This window comes from Rissa tridactyla, chromosome 22 (genome assembly GCF_028500815.1).
Source record: "Rissa tridactyla isolate bRisTri1 chromosome 22, bRisTri1.patW.cur.20221130, whole genome shotgun sequence".
In the NCBI taxonomy this organism is placed as follows: domain Eukaryota; kingdom Metazoa; phylum Chordata; class Aves; order Charadriiformes; family Laridae; genus Rissa; species Rissa tridactyla.
Genome location: NC_071487.1, coordinates 707,265 through 726,283, shown reverse-complemented (window position 1 = coordinate 726,283; position 19,019 = coordinate 707,265).

Below are 19,019 nucleotides of genomic sequence, written 5' to 3'. Positions count from 1 at the left end.
CACAGGGCAGAAGGTGGTGATGGATGAGCCCCAGCCCTGCTCAGTGGTGGTGGCAAAGCAGCATTTGGGTTGTCAGAGGTGTTGGATCTACAGCTGGGCCTTTGGACAAGGACTGCTTTTCTGAAAGAGCTCACAGAGCAAGAAGGAATACAAGGGGGTCACGGCTCAGGGCTGCTTTGCCCAGTGTCCCACCGCCATCGACCAAGTTGCTTGGAGAAGGGAAAAGAGGAGTGATACAGGATTTGCCCCCAGCACGTGTCCTCCAGGTGAGCATCTTTCAGGAACCTCTTCAGTCAGAGCCTATCAGACTGTCCCACTGAGCAGCTCCATCCTTAGCCCATGCTCTAATGTCCACAAAGCAGGGCCCTGACCTTGAGATCTTCCATCTGGTAACAAGAATCAGATGCCAAAGTTACCTTTCAAACCAGTTTCACGCTGCCTTTATGTCACAAGCACCTTTGGACTTTGTCCTGATTTGCCCCAGCTTGAGTGAGAAGAAAGCCGGGCTCCCTTCAGCTGGGTTTCTAGCAACGACAAGAGAACAGTAATTTCACTGCAATGTTTTTCCTAAGGAAAAAAACAACCCTCAATTTGTTTGTCTGCCTGTGACAGGGAGAATTTTTCATGTTACCATCAGCCCTGGAGTTCATTCACCTATTGGAAAGATGTCCAGCTTCGAAGGATGTTTAATCTTATTTGAAAAGAGATAATTAGGAAAACACACACAAACACATGTGCCACATGCTCACAATCTCATTAGAGACTGCTTTCTCCTTCAGATGAGGAAAAGGTTTTATTTTGATGGGGGGGGGTGAATGTGTTTTCGTGCTTGGTGAAGGGGTGTGTGTACATATGTGTGTATCCATGTGCATATGTAGGTGCATATTTATTTCTCTGAAGGGGAGAGGTTTTTAACTTGTTGAAACCTGTGAAATTCCTCATCATGGTTCCATTTTTGGAAGAAAATTTTGATGAGATCTCTCCCGTCACTGCACAGAGAGCATCTAATCACACTGTACAAAGACAGCTACAACTGACAATGCGTCTCCCTCTTCCAGGAGAAAGAAAGAGGGGGGACAAAATGAATAATTCAAATGATAATTAGCAGTGTAATTATTCCTGTTTTTAGAGTAACCTACAGGACAGAACATCAACGTATGAGTCACTGGCAAAGTATAAACAGAAATAGTTTAGAAGGTACTGTCCTGATGTTTTAGAAAGGGAATTGTCAGAGGCTTTCTCTTCTGATCTCACGTTGGCATCAGGAGTCCCCTCCAACTGCTCCCTGTAAGGTCAAAACTGGCATCAGTCATCTGGAGCTCAACTAAGGGAGAAGGGGGGCTTCAAAAGCAGCGACAGGCAGTGAGGGCATGCAGGCGGGAGGACACGGGCTGGTGGAGCTCTCAGCTGCACACCCATAACATCGGGCAGTGCTCTGGGCTTGACGGGGGCCGAGGAACAGTCTCTGGCTATGCATCTACGCAGCCTGGTGTAGCAGATCCCAGTTGCAGGTTTGGCTTTGGTGTACTCCAGTCCCGCAAATAACGGTGCCCTGAGCGGAGATCTGTACACACCAGGGGTTGAGATCTGCAGGAGCTGAACCACGGGGAAGGAAGGGTGTGGTTTATCCCTGCATTTTAGGATTAATTGGGAGGGGAGAAGGTAAAAGCTCAGTCTCAAGGTGTCCATACTGCGCTTGGCAAGAGCCAAACCCTCTGTAAAGGACAGAGTTGTCACATGCCTGATGCTGCTCTAATCCTTTCTGACAGAGGTATAGGCAATAAGTCTAGACTTCAGCTGCAGCTCAGACCTCTGCTTAACCAATACCCTTAACAACCTTCCAAACTTACAATCACTTTTTCTTTTTTAAAACGTGGAGCATCTCTCTTTAACAGGAAACATGAAACTTCCGTGGCTGGAGCAGCTCCTGTCCAAGGAGACACCGAGGCAGCAGCAGCAGCCTGTAAAAGCGAACAGCGGGATACCTCTTGGCACTGTAACACAAGAAGAAGAGAAGAAAGATGTGTTTAATTTGCCTGGTAATGATCAATATAGAATCAAATCCGACCTTGAATTTTAATGGCTCTGTACTAATAGAAAGCCACTTGCAGATGGATGGGGGAGGATCAGAATAGCCAGGGGGAGGGAGGGCTGGGTGGTCCAATGCACAGCAGGCTCAGCACCCTGTGTGGCCATCCCTGCTGCCACGGATTCACTTTTCTGGGGCTGGCAGAGGGAAAATCGCTCTGGGGTGGCAGTGGCTGGGCATGGGCTGTTGTGGGCGCAGGAGGCAGTACGACCCAAGGCTCTCTGGGCTCCCCCGAGCACTGTTTCATCCAGCAATTTCAAAGCGCTGTTTTAAAAGCAGAGACCTTTACAGGCAGGAAAACTGAGTCAAGAAACAGGTAAGTCCTTGGTCCAGGGTCATGTGGCAGCACCCAGTGCAGAGCAGGTCTCCCAGGCCTCCAGGCCCTCTCCCCAGACCACTGGGGACTCTTCATTGCTCCCTGTCATTGACATGATCAGATGCTGTACAGACAAGATGACTCAACTCCAGACTGAAGGCACCAACAGCATTTGCAATTGGCAGAGACTCCTTAAAAAGAGGAAAAAAAACCCCAAAAAATCCCCGCATATATGATCTATATATATAAATAAATAGAGATGAGATTGACCACTTGAAATTATATAGCAGCTGTTAACATTGGCATCTTTATTTGCTGCATCAATTGTATTTGGTTTAATCTTGTTCCCACAACGCTGAAAACATTTGACTCATCTTCTGCTTTTTTGTTGATATAGAATCATTTTGACAGTTATCCTGTTGGCTGTTAATAAATATCTGCACTTTCTATAATCAATCATAAAACAAATCCAATCGCCTTTTCGCTTTTTATTTGACCTTAATCCTAACAAATCTCCCACTGTTTTATTGAATTTACTCATGAGCCAGCAGAAGAAGAAAGAAAAAGCGAGGGTACCCATTGATGCCTGTCCATCTGTCTCAGGCAAAGTTAGTGTAGAGGAGCTGAGATGGAAACCAGGGAAATACTCATCTGTAGTCTGCCACTGTCCGTTGAATCACCCCAGCCAGATGCCTTTGCCTTTTGTGTCTTGCTTCCCCTCCCAGAGGACAGAGTAAAACTGCAGGGAGCTGAGCACTACGTTTTTCTCTCCCCTCAACCAAGGATTCACAGGACCAGCTGCCTTCTGCCAACTACACAAGAAAAGGGAGTTATCTTGCTTCTCCAGGAGCTGAGAGAAGGACTTCTGCTCCTTAGTGGTCTCATCTGGGCTTTTGATGTTCACCAATCTGCAGGTTTCCCCCTTCCTTTGCCCCTCACATTCAGGGGGAGCAGAGCAGCAGAGCTGTGGTGTAGGGGATCTAGTTCTTGTAATGCAGCTGAAATGGAGGGAGCTGGAGGGCAAAGGATGCTCCATCCGACACATTCCCTGCCACGTGGCCACTCTTCGTGTGTGATGTCTGTGTTTTCTTCCCTCTCTTCCCTCCCAGACTTCTGCCTGCAAAAACAATCCACAGAGCACTTCAAAACTGCCAGTAGGTGAGGCTTGCATCGCGGCACAAATCCTGGTTCCCATGGTGCGGAGGAAGGATGCAACAGCACTCCTCTTCTCTTAAATCAGGCCTGGATCTGCCCTTGCTCACCACCACTCCAGGAGGCATGAGGATGCTTTATGAGCAATGCTGGTACGAAACACTGACAAGTGTTTCCCTTCCTCCCTCCCTAACAGGACAGGATTCAAAGTTTATATGTAAAAATAAATAAATAAAAACAATCCTGCAGTCAGAGGAAAGGAAAATAAAAAAAGGATAAAAGCAGGAGAAGCAACTTTGTCCTTTGGTGCCAGCAGCGCCAGGCTCCTGCAGTTGGAACCCCAATGAGAACCAAAGTATCTTCATCATTATCTAGCTGCAAATGGCAGCTGCTTCGCCAGCCGCTGCTCGGGCAGGACAGTCTCTTTTACGAGAGCAGGAAGGGAACAGTGGGGCAGGGAATTAAAATATGGGCTACAAATTGGAAACGGCAGGGGGTGGAGGGGGATTCAGCTTAGCCGGCGGACGCTCAGCGTGCTCCCTATTTATGCTATGCCAATGACTTTGCTCTCAAGCAGCTTGCAGGAGAGAAAGAGAGAGAAATATATATATATCTTGCAGCTTGCCTTGGCCCAGGAAATTCCTGCAGAAGCCAATGGCAGGAGAGACTGCAGTGCCGAAGGTCAGACAGTGATGCAACAGCCCAACTGCAGCCATGAATTACCTGCCCTTGTGCAGGTTGCTCTGTCTGGAGAATAATCTCTCTTATGGATGAGGAATTGGCTGGGGAGGAAGGGTTGATGCAGCGGTGGCTGCATCCCCTTACGGTACTGCAAACCCCACATGAGGTTGATCCCAGGCTGAAGACAGGATTTGACCTGTCAAAGCTCATCCCCAGCCTTATCTCACACCTGGGGGAACCTGAACTTAAATTTACACTCCTGCGTGACCTTGACACCTCTGTGTCTCAGTTTTCCTGCCTTTAAAATGGGAATCAGTGCCCAGCACTCAGAGCACCAACAGGATGAGCACACGGAGAGGTGCACAGTGCTCAGACAGGTCTGTGGTGGGGCCACGCAGCCCTCCCCGGAGCTGCGGCCCCTCTGCATCTGGATGTCCCTTTCCAGAGGACTCTGTCCTTGTCTCTGTTTCTGTGGCCCTGAATCACCCCAAATTCAACCAACAGGCCTGCGCTTGGCACGCACTGTCGGGAGAGAAGCATGCAAAGGAGAAGGAAAACAGAGCCCGAGAGGTGCCTCCCTAGTACAGCGAGGCCTGAGAGCAACCAGAAATAGAAACACGGGGCCATGAATTAAACACGCTGCAATCTCTCATCTGTCTCCAGCGAGGAGTTCAGCTCAGGGCAGATCACTCCTCTGCTTGAACGGATGCAGGGGTGCATCCCTGGGAAGGCGGGGCATGGATCAGGATCAGCAAGTGCCCTGTCCCACTGGTCTGAACAGAAGCGCTTCCTGCGAGTGTCCCCTTCCCGTGCCATCCTGGCGCTGCTGGGCCCCTTGGGACAATGCTGACCAGTCCTGGGCACTTCCCAGCTCCTGGGTACTCTGAAGCATCCACCAAAGAGATCTGCTGCCCAAGGGCCAGAGCTACTGGTTTACCCTACATGTCCCAACTGGGAGACCACCGTGCCTGACCGTGCAGAAGCGGGTGTGCTGCAAAGGGGAACTGGGGAGGCACAAAATGCTTGTGGCTTCAGGAAAAGGAAACCGTTCCTGGGGAACACCCTGCACAACCAAATCAACGTGTAATAATGTGACAGGCAGCTTAATATGAAAATAGCCCGGACTTCAATCTACAGGTTTCTGCTGTGGCAGGGGCAGTATCACCCTGTTATTCGCAGTGCTCCCAGCCTTGGAGGGGGGAACAGGGCTGTGCTTAACATCTGAAACTGGCTTTGGTTGTGATTATTGCTCCTGGGGACAGGAATCTCTGCTGGCTTCTATGCCTGGGCACGATACATGGGCAGGGGCTCACCCTGCCAGAAAACGCCCCAATTCCTGGAGGCACAGCAGTGGCGAGCTGTGGTCCTGCCAACTGCTGCTTGGGTGGGAGGGTGGCCCAGGCAGGAGGAAGGGCTCAGCCCTGGGGACAGGCCACCGGGCTCCGCTCCTCCCGCCAGGCTTCCTCCACTCTCAGCAATTGTCTCGATTCCCTTCGGTGGCACTGAGGAAGGACCAGCCTTTCCCAGAGGCAGGCAGACATGGAGGGAGCATCACTTGGGCGGCAGATGATTAGTTTTGCTGACAGCTGTCTCAAGTGGATGTGATGGATGGTGCCTCAGTCTGCCCGAGCGCCGGAGTCTATCGCGTGTCTCTGAAGTCCACCAGACAGCAGAGCTCACCAAGGATTAGCCCCGCGCATGCCTGCAGCCCCAGGGCTTGAGACAACTCCAGGAGTGACAGGGAAAATGAAGGAAGTAATTTAGAGCCTAACAAGGGGAAATCCACAAAGCCCTGGCTCAGCCTGAAAGCTGGTTGCTTGAGAAGGGGCTTGATTTTCATCTGGCTTTGCAGGCACTCTGAGCAAGTTTTCCTAACTCACGAAGGGAAGCGTGTGGGGATTCGGCATCGGGATGGCTTCCCCCCCCATCTCTAGCATCGCTTCATTAACTGGTCTCGCAGAAGATGCACAGCATTTTCAGTTCACAGATAAAACACTTTTGCTACATGGCTCACCCATGCGCATGCCAGATGGCATGTGGGGACACAGTCAGTCGTGGAGATAGGCTACACGCAATTAGGCTACAAATGCAGCTTGCACACAGACCAACTGCAATGGGCTGATCTACCGCTGTCGGTCCGCGCAGCCCTGCACACACTAAAGCACTTACCTTGGTCCTCGGGGATGAGCACGATCCCGTTGCCGGCTCGTCTTCTCCTCTTGCTGCCTGCAGGCAGCACGTGTGCCCCTCTACATGTACCCACGTCACCTACGATGCTTGTGGAGACGACTGCCACGTCTGGGCACATGGACGCTGGTATAGTACTGACCCCACCTACACAGTGATGTTTTTATATGGATCAAGCAGCCACAGAGGCCCTGGTCTGGAAATCACAGCTGGGATATGCACATACACCTTGGGGAGGGGACAGAGCTCGGATAACCAAGAGTAGGAAACCCAAAGACAGAGTACCACATACTGGTAGGGATCTCTGGGGAAGGGGATCTTATAAACAACCAGTCCAGAAAAAGCAGGGGTTGGGGACCCCCCAAATTCTCTGCTCCTCTCTGCCCATTCCTCTCCCTCGCTTGAAAAAGCCTTGCCTGCCCCTGCAGAAGCGCTGTCTGCTCCGTCTCCCTCCTTTTCATCTGCTTAATTGGCCGCTGCCTTACCAGGGGAAATCTCACCCTGGCTGTCAGCCCCGAGCCACGCTTAGCGGGCTCCCAAAGCTACCGGGGGGGCACTGACACAGGGAAGGGTTTTTAACCTGTCACAGAGGCAGCTGGGGAAAGGAGCAGGACTTGGCTGCCTTTAATTGCTCTTTGCGCAGAGGTGCCTTGTTTATTCGATTAATTTGGAGCCATCACATGCCAGAGCTCAACAAGCAGCTGCTGAGAGGGGCGATTTTTTCCTCTCCAGCAGGGTGGGGTATGCAAAGCCCCTTCTTTCCTTTAAACATTCTCATCTCTTGGTCTTTATAGGCACTAGTGCTTGTTGTGCCCTTAGTGGGAACCGTATTGAAATGTGTCTGTAATGTTTTTTCCCCCAAAGTCACCCAGAAGGTTAGTTGTCAGAGCAGGATGGAAAATGGTAGTCCAGACCCAGGAATTAAATCCTCGAGGCTGTGCCATTTGGCTAAAAGAAATGCCTATTTCCATTGATAAATGAACAGATATTCACAAAGTAACAGATATTCCCTCTTCCCCAAGGCTGCAAATCCCAGACCCAAATTGTCCTCCTTGTTAGCAAGCAAAATCCCCTCCACTCCTGATCTCTAAATGTCAGGCATCGGCCCTAGGAAACACGCGGCAACCGCTGCAGCCTGCAAGAAGGAGAAGGACTCCTTGCTCTGAGACATAAAACTGTAAATCACAGCAGAATGTGTTTCCTCTGCCTGGATTTCACAGCTCGCTCGATGTTAATTTGGCCGCTTGCACTCTCTGCATGCATCGTGCTGGGAGCCCCTTTCAGCGAGGTCTAGGATTTTGCTTTTTAGAGTGAAATAAAATAAAATAATACAAAAAAGCCGTGTTGCAGCTTGCCTGTTCAGTCAAATTTTCCCTGAGCATGGGCAGCAGCCTTACGAGCCATTTCTGTTTGATAGCTCGGGTTTTATTCACGTAGATAATGAGTTTGGCAGGAGGTTAATAAGTGTCAACTGAAAGATAATTTAAGAGTTGTAAAGATAAATTTGTTGTGCGCTCTTTTTCTGTGTGTGTGGCTAATATCTCGGTGCCCATACACATGCGCACAGACCCAGTGCACAGCCTGGTTTCTAAGTCCATAATCTATATGGTTTTCTTTATTCCTTGAGGTATTGTAAATAAATAAAAGTCCGTGCAAAAATTCTGCTGCATGTAAATGCCCATCTGCCCTTTTTTTTTTTTTTCCCTTTCCTGGGCAAAGTGATTAGATTAACACAATGGGGGAAAGAGGAAAAAAAGGAAAAGAAAAGGAATAGATCTTTAGAAATGTAGTAGCTTTTCCTCCCCAGCACAATGCTCAGGCGGAGAATTTCCTTGCGAGCTAGACGGAGATGTGGCCTTTATGCATTTTTGAGATAGAAGGGAGGTCTTTGAAAAGGTTTGTCTGGTTCAGGCAGTTGTTTTTTCTTCATCTTTTTTTTTAACTTTAAAATGGGGTTTTCCTTTAAAAATACGTGAATGTTGCCCCACTGTAGCCAAACTAAGGCTACAGTTTCCAGTGTAGATGGTGCTTGGATGGAGCTTGGTGCAAACCGGGGCTCAGGACACTTGTGCCCAGGGACAACAGGACACAAATCCCCCGTGGGGACGTGGCCCAGGATCCCTCCTACCCAAACCCCAACGGAGCAGCACGAAGGTCCGGCACGTCCCTTCTAACAAAGCTCAGGCTGCTTGGAAGTGATTTTCCTGGCTAACTGATGCTTTTTGCCTCTCTGAAAGTTTGATTAGAGCTTGAGCCTCCATGTTTTAAACATCAGGATCAATGCAATACTTCGCAAAAGATATAACGCTCCCTGCACCTCAGAGAGGTACAAAACACCCCGGACAAAATAAGCCATTGGTGCTCGAGGGGACTTCCCTGCCCCGGCCATGGCCAGGGTGAAGGGTCCTTCCCGGCTCCACGAGCATTTTGGCTGCACCCCGTGAGCAGCTGATCAGCGCCGAAACGCTGCGCTGGCCCTCGCCTTCCTGCCCTGCTCCGCTCCATCCCACCCTCTTCCTAATCCCTTTAAAGCAGAACCGTTTAAGGAGGATTCGGTGGCGTTGGTGGTGGATGCTGTGCGGGGGGGGGGGGCGAGAGAGAGGACAGCAGGGCTTTGTCGCAAGTATCAATACGACACTGTTCCATAAAACACCCCCCCCCCCCGAAGTTAAAGATTATTTACATTTTAGATAACGAGTAACAACCATAATCTATTTGATTAGGTGAGGCTTGAATTAAGCACCAAATCTATCTCTTTACATTGTCAAAGTTAATAGTAGTTTAAAGATAAACCTCATTGAAACTCTGCCTTCCCTGCTGGGCTAATTAACACCCATTTAGGCTCTTAAACCTTTGATGGGTGTTTCTGTTCCAGTGCTTTGGTAATAGGGGAAGCTGCTTTAATAAATCAGAGAAAAATGTCGGCCGAGCGGCGCAAACCAAAAGGCTCCCTGACCAGGTGTGATGGGTTTCGGTGCGGTAAGGGAGATAAAAGCACTTTCTTGATTAAATACTGCCACCAGGTTGAACTCTGAGTTTTCAGGGGCTGGTACAGCTACCGCTGCTAATGTGTTTTACTTCGAGGTTGGTCCTGTAAAATGGGCTAGATCGATGGAGAAACTCAGCCAAAGTCTGCTGAACTCAGTGGGTGGCCCGTGCATTTGTTGGCTTTGGATTTGGGCAAACAGACCACAGAAGACCGTGAGGACTTCAGACTCTCCTCCACGGGGAGATATTCTGGTAAAGCAGTGCCTAAATTATGGGAAAGTGGGAATTTAACATGGTGGTGCAAAGAAATCCTGAGTGAGCTGTGACTGCTGGAGTCATGTTGGGCACTGCAATGGGATCAACCCCAATTTTGCCCAGCTAGAATCAGGACTGGCGGATCCCGCTGGGGGTTACAGCCATGAGCTTCTCCCACACCCCTTGGATCCTGCTGGTGGTCTGTATTTGGCTTTTTGAGGAAATGCTCTTGTGAGGAAATGCTCAGTCTGGATTCCTTTTGAGACAGGAAAGAAACCTGCTCTTGGATCCTCCACCCACACGTGAGCGTAACCCTGTGCGATTCCTGGCGCCCCAACCCCTCCTCGAGCAGCGCGTGCCTGCGAGCACCGGTGGGGGCATTTGCCCTGGGCTGCAGCCACAACATCTGGAGACGGAGCCAGGGGAAGAGGGCAGGGAACTGTCTAAGGTCCAAAATACCCCAAAATACTGTGGCAACTCCTGCTGCAAGAGCAAAGCTGGGGGGCCGAAGCCCCCCTCTGCTGGCCTGGGCAGCAGGCAGGGTGCGGGGTGTTGCGCGGGGAGAGCAGCTCCCGGCACCCTGGTCCGCTTTAAGGAGTGAGAACAGGGCAAGGAGAGATGGTGCCACATTTAATTAGCTCTCAGCAAAACCAGATTATTCTTAACATTAAACTAATCTTCAAAAAGGGAACCCTTTAAATGAAAAGAGAAAGTGCAAGGCTAGGAAACCATTAATTGATTCCTTATTCATTAACCTTTGCAAACCATTCAAAAGAGCTGAGAAACAACTTCCTTTGGAGCAAGGGCTTGAAGGAGCCTCTCATAACCTACAATGCACAGGGCAAGAGAAGGGACGGTCCCAAGCTGCTCCTTGTTTTGCTAATCAGAGAGCAATTCCCTACAGGAGTCCCTGCTATAAACACCACTGATCTTGAACAGGCTCATCTGAAACCACCCCGGAGCCATGACAGCTTCTCCGATATTCAATCTGTAAACCTCAAACTTCTCACGCCCATCACTGAGCCTAACAGCTCAAATCTCATGATAGTTATCTTTCCTTTCTCGATCCAGAGCTTCTGGAATCAAGGGATTTGCATTAAAAAAAAGCCCTCGCTAGACTAGATTGTGGGAAGCAGTTTGCAAAGGGCTTTTGGGTTTAAAACAACCCCAACCACCCAGAGCCAAATGAGGCTGACAACAGTATACTGAAATCTGGATAGAAAATCTCCAGTTTAGTCACTAAAATGAATCAAATGGGGAAGGGAGATGGGCTGCCCGGGGAACACCTATTTGTGTTCACCCAGAGAGTCAGCTGGAAGATGGAGCAGTTCCCGTCCACCCGCTGTCCCCGAGAGACCCGCTGTCTCTGTCCCGCTCCCCGGCCACCTCGCAGCTCCAGCCCCTCCTGCCCCTGAAGGCGATGGTCTGGCCTTGCCTTATTTTGCTTTGAGAAGGCTTTTCCCCGGGGAGCTCCGCGTGCCCGCCGTGCCCACCTTCCTCGGGAAGGCGGACAAACAGCTGCAGTTTCCATAGCCACTGGGGGAGAGAAGAAAGAAAAAGCCTGCCCAGTCAACGGCTGCCAAATCGCTTTTGTTTGTGCCTAGCAGCACTTGGATTTTCCCTGATCTGAAATGACACTTTTCTCCCTTTCTGGGGTCTTGTTTTCTGGGTGTTTGATTCTTGTGCCAGTGTTTGGACAGAAACCAATGGCTAAAATCTTCCTCCTATAAACTCTGGAATTAACGACCTCATCGGCACAGTGGGGCAAAAACCTAAAGCATTTTGTCTCCTCACACAGTTTAGGCAGAAGGGAACCAAACCCTTCATGGGAGCGCCTGCTCCAGCCTCTCTCAGAGGGCTGGATGCAAACCTGGAGGTACGGTACCTGCAAAGCTCGGACGGCGTTTGGGTGTTCCCATCTGGGGTGACTGTGGGCTCTCCTGATACGCCACGAACGCGTCAGACCAATGAAAGTCTGCGTCAACCCAATTGCTCCTATTAGCAGGACGTGCTGGGTTTGCTGCAGGAGCACTGGAGGAACCTGTGTCCCCCAGAGCCCCAGACCCCGCTGCCCCGTGGGCTGAGCATACACATCTCTGCAGCTGGAAGCATTAGAGATTTGCGCCCTCCCTGACGGTGAGCCGTGCAGCGCACGCTCGTCAGCGTATCTGTACTGCACCGGCCTCTCAGCATGGGCATGAGTTACAGCCTTAGCATGTGTTCAGCAAAGAAAACCATCTTTCCCAAACATACCCCCAGCAGGGATGAGGTGCTTGGAAAGTCACAGGCCCTGATCTTAAACAAAACTGCCACAAACCACCTTCCCCCCCCGCACAGCCCCCGTGTGGCGCAAAGGGCCATTTCCCCATCGCTGCTCAGCATCCTCCCTCCGCTCCCGGCTCTGTCCTCGCTCCCCTGATTCCTCCTGCCTCCCTCAGCGTTTGAAGCCGGGTGCTCTTTAAAGCAGTCTCTAATGATACTCCATTGATCTCAATTATCCAGAGACAACTCTCAGTTATCCTGAGGCCGATTAAGCAGGTTGCAGATTAATCACAGCCTGCTAAGTGCCCCCTTCATCCCCCTCACTGGTTCCTTACATCTTGATTTTGTTCTTTGGAAGAAAACACACAAGACACTGCATGCTCCCGTTTCCCATAACACAAGTCGTAACGGTGCCGTTGCTATGTCTGGCTTCTCCCACCTGATTATTAATCTGGACGAGCAAGAGTCAACCGGTATTTTTGTTGCTATTTCTTATTTCCATCACTGAGAGCTGTGCACCCAGGAAAGTGGGGGGAAAAAAAGGCCTCCAAAGAGATTCTTTTCTCCAAATTCAGCGAATTTTTCTTAGTTGAAATGGAAACCCCTCATCAAAGAGCCCTGGGAAATGTTTCGCCTGTGTTTCGGTGTTTGGATCTGGCTCATCCCAGACTTGCACGGTTGGTGGTGCCCAGGAGGAAACCTCAGTCCTTGACTGAAGGACCGAGATGCTTTGGGACGCTCCTGGAGGGAGAAGCTTGGGAGGGTCGGGAGCTTTCTGGCACCTGGAAAGCACAAAGTGCAAGGATTTGGGGTCTGGGCAGCCCCCAGCTCAGAAGCGGCTCAGGTCAGCCCCAATCCATGTGCAGGCACAGCCCTGGCCATGGGCCTGCACCCCGGGGGACACACGTGTCCCAGCAGCGCCGGGCAGGGCTGCGTGGGGACACGCAGGGGGCTGGGTGGCCTCTGCGTCTCCATCCCACCACCCTCCCGCTGCCAGCCCGCGATGCTGCCGGGGCAAGGCTGCACAAAGGGATTGCTTTCCCCTCCTCCTCGCAATTATTTTGGCTTTCCCCCAGGGTCTACAGCTTTGCAAGTGCTTCTATCACCAGGAAGAAAGGGTGGAAAGAGGAGGGTCATGCCACGTCTTGGAATTAGGAATATTAGGAATATTACACCGAAAGAAAGGAGGAAAAGAATTTACCAGTAGCATACTGCTCTTCAAAAGCTTGTTGTTTTTCCAAATATTTTTTTTCCCTTCGTTAAGCTCTTGACTCCACTTCACCCAAAAGGAGGAAGGAATGAAAAAAAAAAAGACAAAAGAGGAGCAGGGAGAGCAGCGAGCCCCGCGCCGCTGCCCTGCTCGGGCTGGCTGCTGCGGGGCGGCGCTGATGTCCCCGCGCTCTCCAGATTAAGCACAAGTGCTTTGTGCAGATAAATTGAAAACCCTCAGCCCTGGAATACAGACTCATGTAGCGGCGCTGTCAGGTTAGAGAGGCAGTGAGGGAGCAGCTGCCTATGGAAAAAGAGATAAAAAGCCGAGGGAGAGACTGGTGCGCCTTTATGTCTTGAGCTGTAAACCGGAGACGGCTTTCAGATGGGAAAACGCAGAAGTTCAAAACATATGTATTTATTTATATATTATACACCCACACGTACGGCTCCACGTATACTAAATACAATTATATAGGCATGCACACAAATATCTCTCTCTATATACACACACACACACACAAGTGCTAGGAATATCCTACGGCCTCGGATGCTGGTGCCTCCCCGGCGGCGCGTGTCCGAGGGGTCGAACCGCACAGAAGCCACGGCACGGCTCAGCCACGGCCGCTGCTGCAAACTGGGCGGCAGCAGAAAAGGCAGAGGAGGAGACGGGGCTGAGGACAGGCTGGTGGCGGCGCCAGGGACGAGCCGGATGGCAGCAAGCCATGCGCGGGGGCGAGCACGCTCCAGTACCCCCGGCTGGCCCAGCTGCCTGCGGCGGGGACACCCTGCTCCTCCGTTGACTGCCATGTAATTAATTACCCTTTTCAATTAACTCCTTTGCTTCCCTCCTTTCACACATAGCGAGCGGCAGTCCCCAAGCCCTCTTTAGCAGCCCTTGGCAGCGAGCGGAGGCGAGGGTGGTGGGGATGGGGACAACGGGACCCGTCACATCTGCTGGCTGGGGAGGGAGGGAGGGAAGGAGGAGGACTTCTGGCTCTGTTTCTGCCTTGAGAGTTGAATCACGACAGGGAAAGGCTAACGGCAGAAGTGAAATTATTTCCCATCTTCCCCCAGCCTGGCTCGCTCTCTCACACACACCCACAATCTACCCCGTGATCTTTAAGTGAAACTGGCTTTTATCGTTACTTGTTCAATCCACTCAATCAAAATTTCAATTAATGGTGAGGAATTATCATTCCATTCAGTGCAGAGAGAGGTCGTTTGTTTTGTTGTTTTGGTTTTTTTTCTTTTTTTTTTAAAAAAAAGTGGCTGTCATGTTGCTGATTCAAGCCCTGGGCAGCCTCCGGCAGCACCCCCCTACCAGCCGCGCAGCGATGCTGGGGGCTTCCCGGCACCGCAGGTTAAACCCACCGCTGCCTTTTATAGACAGGAAGCACCCACCCTGCTGCTAATTATGGTTTTTTTCCTCCTTCCCTAATTTCCCTGCGTGGGATTTCTCCGTGCTGGCCCAGGACGAGGACGGGCAGCGGCTCACCCTGTGACGGCGAGGGAGGGGAGGGCGAGCGCGGGAGGGAAGGATGGCGCCAGAGGGGGGGTTAGGAGAAGAATCCATTTGTAATTACTGAAATAAACACAAGTCGGGGAGAAATGCAAATGCCTCATGTTGTGAATTACTTGACAGAAGAAGTGACAGCTTTTTATTAGGGTGATAACAGCAAGGAGTTTTAAAATAGAATAATCGGTGCAACAAAAGCAATTTTCATTCTGAATTTTCATTTTAAATGGATGATCTCATTTTAATCAAGCGAGTCATCACAAAATGCTTTTAATTACCAAAAGTCAAGAGCTATATTGTAATTTTAATGTCTACTTTCAGGCTCATGATTAAATTTACACAAAATGCGTGTGTGTGGGTTGTTGCCCCGTTCCTGCTTTCTGTCATTTCCCCCTCAAACGAGCACAAGATCCGAATTTACCATTCAAAAAACCTAAAAGCCTTTTTGGAAAGTGCACTCACCTTGCTAACAAATACAGAATGGGCTTGAGCGGAAGATTTTTGTTAAAATCTGGGTTTGTTTATTTTCTTCCCCTATCTCCTTCTGTGTTATTTGAAGCAGCTGAGCTGCTAACACGAAGTTTGACTTTTTGTGCTTTTAAAGGCATTCTGGGATGCTGCCGTAAGCCGAGAGATTGGACCCCTTCCCGCAGACTCAGAGAAGGATCTGCATCCACCATCTACCATCATGCCAGTGAAAAGGCTAATTTCAGGCTCAATTCCAACCACAAACCCCACCTCTTTAGAAGAAAAATGGCCGGGGCTGTGTGCTTTGTGATTGGAGCTGAGAGCACCCAGGGAGGGACTCCTCCGACACCGACCTGAGGTCCGATACAGCCATTTAGACCACGCAAAGTGGGGGAAAATCAGGAAGGGGAGAAGCTGGCCCTTTTTTTTTTTTTTTTTCCCGTGGTGCAACCTGCTAAGGTACCTTCTTCCTCATGTTTAGATACGGAAGGGTTAATCCTAGAATCACAGAATGGTTTGGGTTGGAAGCTCTTTCCCTGTGCCCGTCGTCTGCCCCCCGCTCACACAGCTCAAAGGCAGCACTGAGAGCTGCAAGTCCGTGCTGCTACAGGCAGCAGTGCGATTAGCATCCCTCCTAGTCATAGAATTGTAGACTCATAGAACGGTTTGGGTGGGAAGGGACCTTAAAGATCACCCAGTGCCACCCCCTGCCCTGGGCAGGGACACCTCCCACCAGCCCAGGCTGCTCCAAGCCCCGTCCAACCTGGCCTTGAACCCCTCCAGGGATGGGGCAGCCACAGCTTCTCTGGGCACCCTGGGCCAGGGGCTCACCACCCTCAGAGTGAAAAATTTCTAAATATCTAATCTGAAGCCATTACGCCTCATCCTACCACTACATGCCCTTGTAAAAAGTCCCTCCCCAGCTTTCCTGGAGCCCCTTTAGGGACTGGAAGGGGCTCTAAGGTCGCCCCGGAGCCTTCTCTTCTCCAGGCTGAACAACCCTCTCAGCCCGTCCTCGTAGGAGAGGTGATAAGATTGAAAAAGATTCATTTGAATAAGCATGGCTGCAAAAAATGGATGTGGTCCTGGCCAACCCCTGCGCCTTGGTCAACGCGTGGGTGTCATTGCTGTTCTTGGAGAGTTCAGCTGGGATGTCTTGGGCTCGCTGGAGAATCTCACACTGTTTAAATAGCCCTGACCTGGCCTGCGGCAACGTCCGAGCGGTGGGAACGGCTCCAGACCTGTGAGCAAGAGGAACGTGCAGCATCGTGGCCAGCATGTTCTACCCAGCTCCGGGCTTCCCTGCCCCGGCCAAAGTGGAGAGAGGGAGGGATGAGCCCAAGATGCGGCTGGGATGTCCTCGGCCATGGGATATTGCTTTTCAGTGCACAGTGAGAAGGAAACTCAGCAGCTGAATTCGTGCTTTAGTAACCTTCCCCATCAGGGCCTACGCTAACATCAGAGGGAAATAGTGTTGGCTGCCGTAGCAGGAACCACGCACTCACCCCGAGATCCCACAGGAGAACGTCTCAGATCAGAAGACAGCTTGAGCTTCACGAGCAGCCCAGGGTGTGGAGAGCATCCCCAGCTCTGCCACTGACTTCCCCCATCTCCCTTTCAGCCCCCTTCAACCTCCAAAGGTACTGCACCAGCCCTGGAATAAGCAACACTACTCAGAACACTTAATTTTTTTTAAAGATTGGTAAGACTTTGAGGCCCTGTCTTTGGAAAGTCAGTGTAACAAGGCTCCTTCGCATCCTTTGGCTTTATGTGTCTTTTCCTCCCGTGCTGCACACTTTGCTCCTTTCATGCTGCTGTTCAGACCCAGCGCAGTGAGAAGGGATGAAAGCCATTTGCAAACACCTTTTCAGAAGAAAAATCTGCTTTCCTCCCCCCACTTAAAAAGCCATTCCCGTTGCTGTGCATTGTTTGCGTGCAGGGATTAAAGACGCTTGAAAGCCCGAACCAGAAACGAGATGTCGCATTTCTAAATTCTCCATGAAGGCGTGAACGAAGACACAATACGCAGCCAGTGCTGACATGCACAAACCAGCTCATTATATGGGAGAAAAACCAGCACCTTTCACCTCCGACAAGCTGGGAAAGGGAAAATCTCCAGCAGATAACCTGACCGAAAGGCTCACGGGAGAGGTGTGAGCGTGCTGGAGTGCTGGGAGCTAATTGGGAGAGCCCCCACCACCTCAGAGCAGCAGCAGGTGAGAAAACCCGTCCTTTTGCAGTTCAATAAATAAAATATGCCAGCAAGAGACTCCTTCCCCATTCTCCTTTAATTCCTGCGGCCCCAAACTGAGCTGAAACGGTGCCCGCCCCGGCATCGCGCTGCACGGCTGAGCAGACCTTGCCTTGAGCAGAGCTATTGGGCTCCTGCCCACACCATCCTCGGAAATTTGGGACAGGGGCCTTGATAAGGTTGGTTTGAAGCCGTGACCTCCGATGCTCGCACCACGGGGGCTCGGAAGGGTGTGTTTTAATCATTCAGGGCTTTTTGAATCCGTCCTGCTCAGGAGCCAGCAGCCCCAACGGGCCACATTGTCAAAGGCTTCCTTGACCAACAGGTCACTTCGGCAGCCATCTCCAAACCCCTCAAATTAAAATTACTTGTGGTTTCAAACAGATCCTCTGCTGTATTTGAATGGCTGGTTTATTTTCCCAGGCAGGATTGTCCCAAAAAAGATCCCCTTCCCCTTGTCCTGCCACCACCTGTGTTTTTTGTCTGAGGGCTGAGACCACCTTGATGTCTCTCTATATTTTTTAAAGAATTTAATAAACATCCTCAAATATTCAAACAACGCAAGCATCAGAGACGGAAATTAGCTGGGCCTTCAGAGGCCAGCCTTCTCCCTTCATTAATATCAGTAACAACCGTGGAGCTTAATTGAAGCACTCTGGAAGATGCCTTTGGACAACCACGCGGCAGCAGGAGAAAACGGGGCTCGCCATCGCGCCTCCCTCCCCGGCTCTGCCTCCTCCCCCGGGCTCGCACCGAAACCTGGCGGCTGTGGATCTGCAGGGGGCTTGTGCCCGGGGGCGATGGGGAACGCTTCCCAGCTCGCGTGATGCAGAAAGCCGGGCGAGACGCGAGTGAAACGTCTCCTTTGCAAATATTCGAGTCATTTCCACCGTGAGAACTGGATTTGCTCGTCCTGGGGACGGACACGGGGGGAGAAGCGGGGCGGGAGGTGGGTGCGTGTCCCTGCCTGTCCCCGTGTCTCAGTGTCGTCCTCACCCCGAGCTCTTCCAGCTCCGCTGCTCGCCACTTTCCCTGTTTCATGCCTGGAATTTAAAAGGTCTGTGTATTTATCTGCTGCTCTGTTCAAATTACCGACTGGGCTGTGCTCTCCACGGTCTCTCTGGGAACAGGCAAGATGCTACATGGCTTTTTGATCGAAGCAATCTTTCTGTTGAGGTGGTTTTTTTCTTTGCACAGGGAAAAAAAAAAATGCAGATTTTTTTTTTTATAGCTCTTTTCCCCCTTTCTTATTTTTGCCAAAGAGCATCAACTTGAGGTGAAATATTTCCCAGTGCTGACAAAAGCTTTGATATTGTAATGCCAAATCCGTCAAGCCAAAGCTTTTAACTCTGCATTGTTCTTTTTTTAAAATATTGGATTTGTGACGTTTGTCCTCCTTCCTCTTGCCCACGATTGATCCGCCTGTCCTATTTATCTCCTCCATCTCACTGGGCCATGGCCTCCAGCCCGCTGGAGACTCTGCATCGATTGCCCGGGATTTTGGATGAAGCCAGCCAGTTATTTTCCCTTCCCCTCTTCACCTCCGTTACCTGTTGTTTATCCACTCACCAGGCCAGGGTGAGGGGTTTTTCTGAATTCAATTGACCAGAAAATGCACGCCCCAGCTTTGTGGACCGGGGTA